Below are 13,019 nucleotides of genomic sequence, written 5' to 3'. Positions count from 1 at the left end.
CCCTGGATTTGACTCCCCTGTTCCCAGCCAGCCCTCGCACATTTGGAGTTCGGGGGGGCAGGGAGCGGTTGTTGAGGGTTTTTTGTTGATTTTTGAACAACGGCATAGAATGCTCTAACTCAGCGTCCTAATTCAATCAACTCTGGTGAATTCTTAAAAGATTCCAGGCTCTATACTTAGAAATCCATTGATAGTCTGATGGACAATTTAAATGTAAATGAACAGGTATAACAGTAGTAAGCACCTTGAATACACTACCCGTGTTAAAAACACATTTAACAGAACTAATCTATTTTTTTTACTTGTTGGCAAACAAACATTTATACGTTTAGGCTACATTACGATTTAAACAGTAAATATGACACCCCTAAACCAACTCAGCTGGCAAATTCACGTTCTTCAGAGTGCCAAAAGAATAAAATAATGACCAAAGCTAAGCCTAAAGAGTAGCCCGAGAGAAAATGTTAATCCACATTTGTTGATTTGTTGAAGAACATCAAAAGACGCAAATAACAAGCAATGATTTCAGATACTTACCGGTAATACCATGCAATGGGATAGTCTGCCACCATAAAAACAAATCACACAATCTTAAATATTGTGTAATGCTACCCAAAGAAATCAATTTTTTTCAAAGCTGTCTGCAACCACTCAAGCATCTCTAAACACCACTACAGCTGATAGCAAATGACAAGTCCAAATTATCATATTGCCTTAATATAAGCCATTCTCTAGCTTTCTCTGCTGTTCTTCCTTCTAAATTCTTGAATTGCTATGACTGAGCAGTCCTTCGCTCCATTTTATGTCTTTCTCTGGGCAAAGTTGAAGTAAGGCTCATTCAGAGGGGCTCGTCTGCAGGGAAACAGCTGGTGGAGAGCCTTTCATTAATCAGGATTTTATAATTCATATGTAAAGAAATGGGAAGTCATTGGAGATTTTTGAGAATGGAGTAATGTGTTCCCAAAGGGTGTTTTGTTAAGAAGGTGCGTTCAGGGGAGATGCTCGAGTCCCTGAGATCGATAATTCAGCTACGAGGTGATGAAGGCTTGAATCAGGGTGGTGGTTGACAAGTGAAGTAGAAGGGGCAGATCCAAGAAGCATTATATGTAATGTCCAGCCTTATCAATGCAAAATGCAAATCCCTCCTCTAGTTGAAAGGACAATTGATGATGAGTTTGTAATCAGGAACCTCTTCGGTGATGAGGGGTGTTTGGTCCCTTTCATCTTTACAAAAGTAAAGAATCTTGACTTCAACACCTTTCTGTCTAGCAGATGCTACAGCCAGACCAAAAATGCAAAAGAGAAACATTCTTTTTGAGTTCAGGGAAAAGACATGCACCTGGGATGTTTTGGTTTGAGGTTAAGACCACTTACTGTAAATAAAGTCCAGTCTATAATCAGCATCAGTGAAGATTTATTTGGATTATTTTATAAGGCCATTGAAGTACCTAGACCCATTGGAACTTAATGCAGTGAATCTCCCAGGGATGCTTTTTTCTGGTCTAAGAATATATGACAAGTGGCAATGGGATTCTAAGGACAACTTTGATCAGCTTAAAACTTCATACAAAGGAGAGCATTTCTACCAAGGAGACAAGCGGAAATGGATTTTAAACTGCAACGGACAGGTATTCCTGATGGACAGGATTTGAAAAGCAATAATATCCAACAACAGCCTTCCAAAGAGGTGGAGAACCTCTTGGCCATTCATTCATTCAATCATATCTATCGAGGGCTTACTGTGTGCAAAGCATTGTACTAAGCACTTGGGATAGTACAATACAACAATCAACAGACACGTTCCCTGCCCACAGTGGTTTCATTTTAAGTCTCACAACTAGATTTACTTTCCCCCCATCCCAACACTTCACCCCTATATCTTGGCCTAGGACATGACTATTCTTGCTTCATTGTCAGCCAGACAGTTAGCAGGATTTATTGAGTACCTAATACCATTAAAGCACTAATGTAAAGGCAGGGGAGAAAGTAGATATAGGAGGAGCGTGATCTAGGTGGAGATTATATCTGATCTGATTGAATTACCTACCACAGTGCTTAGCACATACTAAGTGTTTAACAAATACAACAAATACTATCATTATTATCATCATTCCATCCAGTAGTCTATTCATTCATTCAATCATATTTATTGAGCACTTACCATGTGCAACGCACTGTACTAACCACTTGGGAAGTACATACCGGCAACATATAGAGATGCTCCCTACCCAACAACGGGCTCAAAGTCTAGAAGGGGGAGACAGACAACAAAACAAAATAAGTAGATAGGTGTCAATACCATCAGAATGTATTCACCCAGCAACGGTGTGGACAGTGTGACTTACTTTTTCAGAGCTCCTCTTCCAGCCCCACCAAAGAGTGCATGTAGCTACTACTCCCCTGGATTTGAGGCAGATAATTAAACTCACTATAGCTGATTAACTAGTAATCAATGCAATGAAGGTCTCCAAATACCAGAAATTAGAAATGCAACAAGGTTTCAGGATATTTCTGGCTCTGGTCCTTGTCTCACCACTATCAGAGTCAGGCAAGTAGATGGGGAGTTACATTTCCTGACAGGAGGCTGTGTGGTTCTTTGGAAAGCAGACTAGATTAGATGTGGGGGGCATCTAAAAACCTAAAATTGGTGCCCAGATCTGCCTCCGGTACCATGAAGTGATGTTGCATGATGTTGAATAGATGTCACATTGATAGGTGAGCTGCGTGGATGGTACAAATGAAATGGGAGGTTCCATGGCTTCTTGTGTGATATGACCCAATTGAGGAGAGTGGGAGAAGCATCCCGGAACATTTCCGATTAGAAAGTGTCCCCTTGTCTGAATAGCACATTCATAGGGTAGGTTGCCTTTGTGACTTTTCCCTACTAAGAGTAACTCACAAAGATACTATGAAAAAGATTTTGTGTGATAGTAAGAAAGCCATAGTTTTTCACTCATTCATTCAATTGTATTTATTGAGCACTTACTATGTGCAGAGCACTGCACTAAGCGCTTGGACAGTACAATTTGGCAACAAATAGAGACAATCTCTACCGAACAACGGGCTCAAAGTCTAGAAGGAGGGAGACAGACAACCAAACAAGTAGACAGGCATCAATAGCATCAATATAAATAGAATTATATACACACATCATTAATAAAATAAACAGAATAATAGATGTGTACGTATATACACAGTGCTGTGGGGTGGGGAGGGGGATAGAGCAGAGGGAGGGAGTCAGGGCTATGGGGAGGGGAGGAGGAGCAGAAGAAAAAGGAGGCTCACTCTGGGAAAGCCTCCTGGAGGAGGTGAGCTTTCAGTAGGGCTTTGAAGGGGGGGAAGTGTGCTAGTTTGGCTGATGTGAGGAGGGAGGGCATTCCAGGCCAGGGTCAATGGGGCAGGACAAGCGAGAATGCAGCACAATGAGGAGGTTAGCGGCGGCGGCAGAAGAGTGGAGTGTGTGGGCTGGGCTGTAGAAGAAGAGAAGGGAGGTGAGGTAGGAGGGGGCAAGGCGATAGAGAGCTTTGAAGTGAGGAGTTTTTCCTTGATACAAAGGTTGATAGGCAACCACTGGAGATTTCATTTCTCCCCCTTACACTCCATCCCTTCTGTGTCCCCTATGCACTTTGGTCTGTGACCCCTTAAGCACTTGGATACTCTTCCCACCCCAGCCCCCCAGAGAGCAGCATGGCTCAGTGGAAAGAGCCCGAGTTTGGGAGCCAGAGGTCATAGGTTCTAATCCCTGCTCCACCACTTGTCAGCTGTGTGACCTTGGGCAGGTCACTTAACTTCTCTGAGCCTCAGTTACCTCAGCTGTAAAATGGGGATTAAGACTGTGGGCCCCACGTGGGCCAACCTGATCATCTTCTATCCCCCGAGTGCTTAGAACAGTGCTTTGCACATTGTAAGCGCTTAACAAATGCCATTATTATTATTATGTACATATTTTTATACTCTGCTGTTTCCCCTATCTCCCCCACTAGAATGTAAGTTCCTTGAGGACAGGTATCATCAATCAATCAATCGTATTTATTGAGCGCTTACTATGTGCAGAGCACTGTACTAAGCGCTTGGGAAGTACAAATTGGCAACACATAGAGACAGTCCCTACCCAACAGTGGGCTCACAGTCTAAAAGGGGGAGACAGAGAACAGAACCAAACATACCGACAAAATAAATAGGATAGAAATGTACAAGTAAAATAAATAAATAAATAAATAGAGTAATAAATATGTACAACCATATATACATATATACAGGTGCTGTGGGGAAGGGAAGGAGGTAAGATGGGGGGATGGAGAGGGGGACGAGGGGGAGAGGAAGGAAGGGGCTCAGTCTGGGAAGGCCTCCTGGAGGAGGTGAGCTCTCAGCAGGGCCTTGAAGGGAGGAAGAGAGCTAGCTTGGCGGAGGGGCAGAGGGAGGGCATTCCAGGCCCGAGGCATGACGTGGGCTGGGGGTGTAATATGTATGTATAACACTGTATCATCTCTACCAACTCTATTGCACTACTCTCTCAAGCACTTTGTATGGTGTTTGGTGCCCAGTAAGTATTCAATACATACCAATGATTGATTCCTAGAAGCCAAGAGGGTCCTAAATTATGTACTTTATAAACACCATTTTTGGGGAAGGTAGTTGGGTCTATTCCCTTCTCTTGGGACCTTCTGGAGCCATGATAAAGATGGGTAGGGAGTTCAGAGTGGTCCCAAAGGCTATCTACCATCTGGCCTATTACATCTGGCAATGTCCAGATGAGATCTTCTGGGCCAGAACAGAAACAGGAATTCCAGATCACTTCTGAGAGATTCCTTCCACCTCAGAGGAGCCCACTGAAGTTCCCCAGGACCACTACTCAGTAATGGAGAAGAGGGTAGTAGAACCTCTTACTGGTGCAATTCATGGATTTGGGGACTGTGGATGATTTCCGATTCTGTTTGCAACCAAACACAGAAGGTGGGTGGACGGATAAAAAATTATTCAAAAAAGCTTAAAGCTCAAAAGTAATCCTGGAGTCTAGTTTGCTTATCCCAAAAGGTCCATCTGAAATATTTGGGGGAAGTAGATCAATACACTTAATTGTAAATAACCCATAATTTCCCTTGAATAAAAATAATCCTTATTTCACTGTAAACTCTTGAAGTCAAGGATGCATTTACTTTAATGTACTCTCCCAAGTGCTCTGCATGCAATAAGTACTCAATGAATATGATTGATTGATCGATTACAACAAAATCAGCCCAAACACCCTTTAGAAAAAGAACAGCTTTTTAAAGGGAAGTTTGGTGACTGAAACATCACTATTTATCAAACTGTCTGCCCAGTTTAGACGAGTCATTTCATCTGTTTCTTTCATCAAAATGGTCATTCATTATTTTCTACTTATTTTTTGTGGGGGTTCACATCCTGCCCTGAGCATTTGATCTACTGGTGCATTTGCCAATGGTGATGGAGTTCCCTGTCAAGAACAATGGCTGGAACTTGGTCTTGAGACTTCAGGAACGAGAATCAGCACTGTGTTGTGGCCATTTTGGGCCCTGCAGGTTTTTTGGTTTTGTTTTTGTTTTTTCGTGGTATTTTTAAATTGCTTATGATGTAACAAGCACTGTCCCAAGATCTGGGGTAGATATAAGAGAATCAGGTTAGATACAGTCCTTGTCCCTCAAGGGGCTCAAAGTCTAAATCAAAGGGGGGAGGATTTAATCCCCATTTTACAGATGAAATACCTAAGGCACAGAAAAGTAAAGCTCTTGTGATGAAAGGTCATGCAGCAGTTAAGTTGTCTAGCTCGGATTAAAACCCAGGTCCTCCGACTTCCAGGTCAATGTTAAAGTTAAAAATCTTGGCATGCTTTCTGCAATGTGTTGCAGTCCTTCCCACCTATTCACTCATTTTTTAATTTTTTCTTTTGTTTTTATGGGTTTGGTTAAGCACTTACTATACGAGACACTGTACTAAGCACTGGGAGAAAATGCAAGCTAATCAGGTTGGACACAGTCCCTTTCATTCAATTCAATTGTATTAATTGAGCACTTACTGTGTGTAGAGCACTGTACTAAGTGCTTAAGAAGTACAAATAGGCAACAAACAGAGATGGTCCCTACCCAACAATGGGCTCACAACCTTAATCCTCATTTTACAGACGAGGTAACAGGCACAGAGAAGTGAAGTTACTGGTCCAAGATCACAAAGCAGACAAATGGCAGAGCTGGGATTAGAACGCAGGTCCTTCTGACTTCTCGTTGCTCTTGGTCCTCCCTTGAAAAAACGCTGGCAGGGATGAAAATGCTAGTGGCACAGTGTAAACCACTAGCACTATTGTATTTCTGTTCCTCTAGCAGGGACTCCCAGATACACAAGCTATTCTCCTAAAGCTTCTGAACTGTCCTGTGAATATATTTTTCCAGGGCCCTTAGTAAAGAGTTCTAGAGCAGGTCAATGATTTAGTGACAGGCAGCTGTGGCAGAAGTGATTTTTGGCATCACTTAGTGGTGTGCATCCAGGGAGACACACTAGTTGTTCCATATCATGTTACATAGCAACAAAATAGAGAAAAACCCAACAGTTATTGGGACTGTCAAGAGGCAATAAAAACTGGAATTTGAAACAAGGAGCTAGAGAAGTGGAATGATCCCATATATGGGGATCGTCTTATTGTCAACTACTGGCTGTGAACAGGTGACAGTTTATAGTGAGCAAGTAGTAAGACAGAGCTTCAGTGCAGTGCCTGCCAGGAGGCACTACGCATGCAGAACTCAGGTACCAACTCAAACCACACCTCCTCCAATAGGCCTTCCCAAATAAGCCCTCTTTTCCCCTACTCCCTCTCCCTTCTCTGTCACCTATGCACTTGAATCTTTACCCTTTAAGCACTTGATATTCCCCTCATCCTCAGCTGTGGGACTGAAGATGTGGTGAATGTGCATTTCACTATATAATTAATTTATATATAATAATTAATGATGGTATTCATTAAGCACTTACTATGTGTCAAGCACTGTTCCAAGTGTTCATGCAGATACAAGTTAATCAGCTTGGACACAGTCCCTGTTCCACGTGGGACTCATCCTAATCCTCATTTTACAGATGATGTAGCTGAGTCACAGAGAAGTGAAGCAACAAGCCCAAAATCACACAGCAGATGAGTGGCAGAGACAGGATTAGAATCCAGGTCCTTCTGACTCCCAGGACCATGCTGTATTCACTATGCTAGGCTGCTTCCCATTTATATTTGTATTTATGTTTGTCGTATTCTAGACTGTAAGCTCCTCGTGGGCAGGGAACATATCTACCAATTGTGTTGTACTTGGATGGCCAAGTGCTTACTCACACAGTAAGCACAATAAATACCATTGTTTGACTGATTTGATTGGTTGATCTGCCCATCATATAAACCCAGCTCTGGTGCCAAAGTTAATAAAGGCTGCCTAGACCACCACAAAGGGTCTCTCATAACCAGGATCCCCTAGAATAACTCCCATCCCAAAGATGGGGTTGACATCACTCAGGCCCTGTCTCGTGATTGGTCGCAGGTCCTCCTTCAGGCATAATATTCCCATCCATCCAGACTGCTGATTCATATACACTCTGTGGGAAAACATGGGACTGGTGAAGAATGCTTGGGCTCACAACCCATTTTCCCTTACAGTTATTTTTAATTCACATTAAATCACAACACAATAAGCTTGATTTGGTTATAGTCAAAAGAGTGACTGAATTCCAAATGAGACTAATGATTTCAAAATCATATCTTTTGGTGGTGTTTTTGTTCTAAGAGCATTTTTTTAAGTACAAAGGAAAGCTTTCCTTTTTCACCAAAGGCATTATATATGGAATGCAGGCATTTTTATCATTTTTAAACAGAAAATAATCAATAAAAGAAAACTCACCACAACACATTTTCTAGACATTTGCATGCTATTTTGTGTTTGCATCAAAGAACATTTATTATTTTAGCTTAAACTAAGATGCTGGTTGTGGACAAGATTTGAAACATTTTCCCAACCTCCCAAAAATATTTAGTTTCATTTAAAGTTCGGGACAGGAGTATGGACTAGTTCTTTCTCTGCTTCTGTATTACTGAGAACCCTTAAAAGAACATCTAGGGAATACTGATACCTGAGGAAGGTTAATTCCTATAAGGTTACTAAACTATAGGGATATGTCAAACAATAAGAATTAGATATTTCTATAGACTGTAAACTCTATGTGGCCAAGTATTGCATCTTCCAACTCCGTTGTACTGTGCTTTCCTAAGCACTTAGTACACACAGTTAGCACTAAATACATACCATTGATTGAGTCTGGAAAATATATTTTATAGTTTACACACTCAATGCTAGCTTTAACTTTTTCTGACCAAGTTTTACTTTGCAATGGAAAATGCAGAGCCAACTTTGGAATCTATTTACATAACTTTTATTTTGTAAATTCACTGGCTCATTCAGGTCTGTTGGGAGCTGGCATAGCACACTCGTAAATATTCTCAGAAAAGATGTTCTCAGGACTGAGAAGCACTGAGCCTATTCTTAAATGTCTAACCTAATTTTGGTGATTCAAAGAGTTCAGAATAATTTAAAATGGGTTTGACTAACCTTCCAGATATTGAGTTGCAGGTGAAACTAACAAGGGCAATTCAATCTGGTTGAGTCCCAAATCCCAAGACCATACTGAAGCCAAGTGGAAAGAGCACAGGCCTGGGAGTTGGAGAAACTGGGTTGTAATCCTGACTCTGCCATTTTCCTGCTGAGTGACCCTGGGAAAGTCACTTAATTTCTCTGTGCCTCAGTTCCCTCATCTGCAAAATGGGGATTCAGTACCTGTTCCTCCTCCTACTTAGACTATGTGCTGCATGTGGAACCTGATTATCTTGTATCTATCCCAGGGGTTATTACCCTTGTTAGATACCTGAGGAATAGGGACTTGTGTCCATTACACAACTGTGTATTCTCCACCAGCGATTAGTTCAAGACTTTGGACTCGTGGCCTAGTGAATAGAACATGGGCCTGGAAGTCAGAAGGACCTGGGTTCTAATCCCGACTCCGTCACTTGTTGGTTGTGTGACCTTGGGCAAGTCAATTAACTTCTCTGGGCCTCATTTGCTTTATCTGTAAAATGGGGATTAAGACTGTGAGGCCTATGTGGGACAGGGGCTGTGTCCAACCTGACAACAATAATAATAATGGTATTTGTTAAATGCTTACTATAAGCCAAGCACTGTTCTAGGCGCTGGGGTAGATACAAGGTAATCAGATTGAACATGGTCCCTGTCCCACAGGGGGCTCACAGTCTTCAACTTCATTTTACAGATGAGGTAACTGAGGCACAGAAGTTAAGTGACTTACCCAAGATCACACAGCGGACAAGTGGCGGAGCTGTGACTAGAACTCACATACTCTTGTCTCCCAAGCTCATGCCATCCACCTTCAGCATTAACGTATACACATATTTAATTATTCATTTGGTCACTTCACCCCAATATACTGATGTTACTAACCACAACATTCTTGTTCTTGCTATACCTACATGATTGACATCTGCTGCCTCACTACACCCAGCGCAGTGATCATGGTTTTGGCACATGGCTGTGCTTGCCAGAAGAGTAAGCACTAAAAACCATTGACTGATTTGACTAACAATTAAACTCAGTACAGACCAGTGCAGCCCAAAAGTCCTGCCTGGTTGGAACTTTTCTTATGAACCTAATCTTTAAGTGTAACCTAAATAACAGCATGGCTTAGTGGAAAGAACACGGGCTTGGGAGCCAGAGGTCATGGGTTCTAATCCTGGCTCCGCCACTTGTCAGCTGTGTGACTTTAGGCAAGTCACTTAACTTCTCTGGGCCTCATTTGCAAAATAGGGATTGACTGTAAGCCCCATGTGGGACAACCTGATAACCTGTATCCCCCCCAGCTCTTAGAACAGTGCTTCGCACATAGTAAGTGCTTAACAAATGCCATTATTATTATTACTACTTATAGCCACAGTCGATTTTCTCTTGACCAAAGAGATTCATTCATTCAATCGTATTTATTGAGCACTTACTGTGTGCAGAGCACTGTACTAAGAGCTTGGGAAGGACAATCATTTCTTGGCACTGAATCCCCAGTTTCCTTTTCACCTAATAGTGTAGTTAAATATACATTTTTAGTAAGCCCAAGTTTTATTATCCTTAAATTAAACATAACATTCAAGTCATCCACCTAATGAAAATTGGAATCTCTCAAGGAGATCTAGTTCTCCCATCTATGGAGCCCACTAAGTGCAACTCTTTGGTTTCATGCAGGTAGTATTATGGAGCCTCTGTCCTGACCTAAACTCCAGGTGTCTGCTGCAATAAGCATCTTCTTGCTTTGAAGGCCCAAGACTCAGCCTTTGATGATGGGAGCCTTATTTGACTGCCAAAAACAGTTTCCCCAACATGGCTACACAAATTCCACCACCTTTCAACAGGAGCATGATGACCTACTGAAATAACATACAACTGTTTTGAGGGGATAGATCCCTGGCTGGTGAAAGCAAATCAGTCAATGGGAAACCTTCCTACTTGTGTTGGACCCATCTTCCTTTATTTTGAGGGCACCTGGGAAGAGTTGAGTTGGCTTCAGAAAGCCTCTTCTTCCCAAGTTCTAATGAAATGAGGGACACCATTGTCTGGATCTGGTTTTCAGTCAGTCAATGAATGACCAAGGCTGGTGACCTGATACAGTCAACGGTTGGCCCTGAGAACTTGGCAAGTTTTATACTTCTCAACATTAGGGTTTGAAAGAAGTGTAAACCTGACCCAAAATTTTTTCCCCAGAAATGCAGTGTAGTCTGGCAGCTAATGCAGAATTAAAATTGACAGACATCAACTGTCATGAGCCCCCCACTCATACCAACCAGGACCTTCCTGGACCTGGGGAGCCTTGGTGATGTGTAGTAGAAGTCAAACCACACCTCTAATCACCATGGTTACTGAGGAAATTTTTTTACTTAGTTTTACCAGCTTGAAAGGGAGTGACGCACACACACAATCACTCATTCTACTCCACCCAAGCTCTAATACCAGTCTGTGGTCAAAGGAGCCTGTTCTGTCAATGCTCCTTTCTGCTTCCAAGTGCTGCTATCTTCTGATGCTTTTGAGTGCTGCTCTCCATGTGCTTCCTTCTTGCTTCTCTGCACACTTCTGCTCCTCTCAGCTTCAGTGCTGCATGTCCCCTCGTGATTCAAAACAACCGCTTTTTATCCACCTTAGGCATCACAGCTGTGGCTCTACTTGCAGTCATTGATTGGTCCAGGCCCATTACTGGGTAGAACAGGGAGAGAAACTCAAGCCTCTCTCCATGTTCCACCCCCTCAGGCCAGCAATCACCTGCCTCAGGTAGAGCACATGATAGCTTCACATCTGTTCCTTGTTGTTGTTCATGGGTTCACAAATAGTCACTAATAAGGCAGCTTGTTTTGGGCTCACCAGTCACTATGACTAATGTACACTACTTCACACTAACCCAAACAAAACCAACAAAATACAATATTGATAAGGGAGAAGGAGTGTAGCTTAGTGGAAAGAGCACAGGCTTGGGAAACAGAGGTTGTGGGTTCAAATCCCAGGTCTGCCACATCAGCTGTGTGACTTTGGTCAAGTTCATTCATTCACTCATATTTATTGAACGCTTACTATGTGCTAAGTCACTTAACTTCTCTGTGCCTCAGTTACCTCATCTGTAAAATGGGGATTAAGACTGTGAGCCCCACTTGGGACAACCTGATAACCTTGTATCTACTCCAGTGTTTAGAACAGTACTTGGCACATAGTAAGCGCTTAACAAATACCATCATCATCATCATATTGACAAATATCTGCAGTCATTATGACTTGTATATGCAACTTTACATTAACCCAAAACCAAAATGCAGTATTGATATTGACAAATATTACCAGTCATGTACACAAATTTACAGTAACCCAAACAAAAACAACAACACAAAAACCCGCAGATGTTTTCTATGCCTGGATTGTGGATCAAGCCTAAAAGCTAATGCCCAAAGTGGTTGGGTTAATTTGAATTATCTATCACAACACACCAGAGGTCCCATTGGAACTTGGGAAGCAAAATGACATAGCTCATTAGTAGTAGGTAATGGATTTTTTCATATTATATTTTGTTGAAACCATAACATTATCCACAAAGCCTCATAATTTAATTCAAGCAGTGCAAGATATAGCCTACCTCTTAAAAGAAGTACAGTTTACTTCAGATAAGGGCATATGTTAGGAGGATCAATTGGTTTCCCAGCACATTTCGCCTCTGGTGTGAAAGCATCCTTTGGTTGCTAACAATAATTATGGTACTTGTTAATAGCATATTTTTTACCAAGCACTCACTGTATTAAGAACTGGGGTAGTTACAAGATATTTCAGTTGGACACATTTCCTTGTCTCATATGAGGGCTCACAGTCGAAGCAGAAGACAGTAGGATTTAAATAATTATGGTATTTGTTAGGAGTTTACTATGTATGAGAAACTGTACCAAATGCTTGATTGCCTTCCACTTGCTAGCCACTGCCCAAGCTAGGAATGGAATGGATATGCCTTTGCCTGACCCTCCCTCCTGTAGAAGAGACTGGTAGAGCACTGGGAACTGTCCAGATGTGATCCTGAGAGGAAACTAAGTGTTTAGGAGAGTGTATTAGAATTGGAATTAGAAACAGCATAGCCTAGAGGAAAGAGCATGGGACTGGGAATCAGGAGACCTGGGTTTTTAATCCCAGCTCCACTACTTGCCTCCCATTTGATCCTGGGAAAATCACATCTTCTCTGTGCCTCAGGTTCCTCATCTGTAAAATGGAGATTAAATATCCATTCTCCCTCCTACTTAGACTGAGTCTGATGAGAGACAGGAACTGTGTCCAACTGATTACATTGTATCTACCCCAGTGCTTAGTAGAGTGCTCGGCCTTAGGAAGCACTGTAAAAAGTACTGATAGTTGTAGTAGTAGTAGTTGTAGTAGTAGTAGTAATTGTTGTTGTTGTTGAGT

This window comes from Tachyglossus aculeatus, chromosome 22 (genome assembly GCF_015852505.1).
Source record: "Tachyglossus aculeatus isolate mTacAcu1 chromosome 22, mTacAcu1.pri, whole genome shotgun sequence".
NCBI classification, from domain to species: Eukaryota; Metazoa; Chordata; class Mammalia; order Monotremata; family Tachyglossidae; genus Tachyglossus; species Tachyglossus aculeatus.
This window is presented reverse-complemented; position numbering follows the sequence as displayed.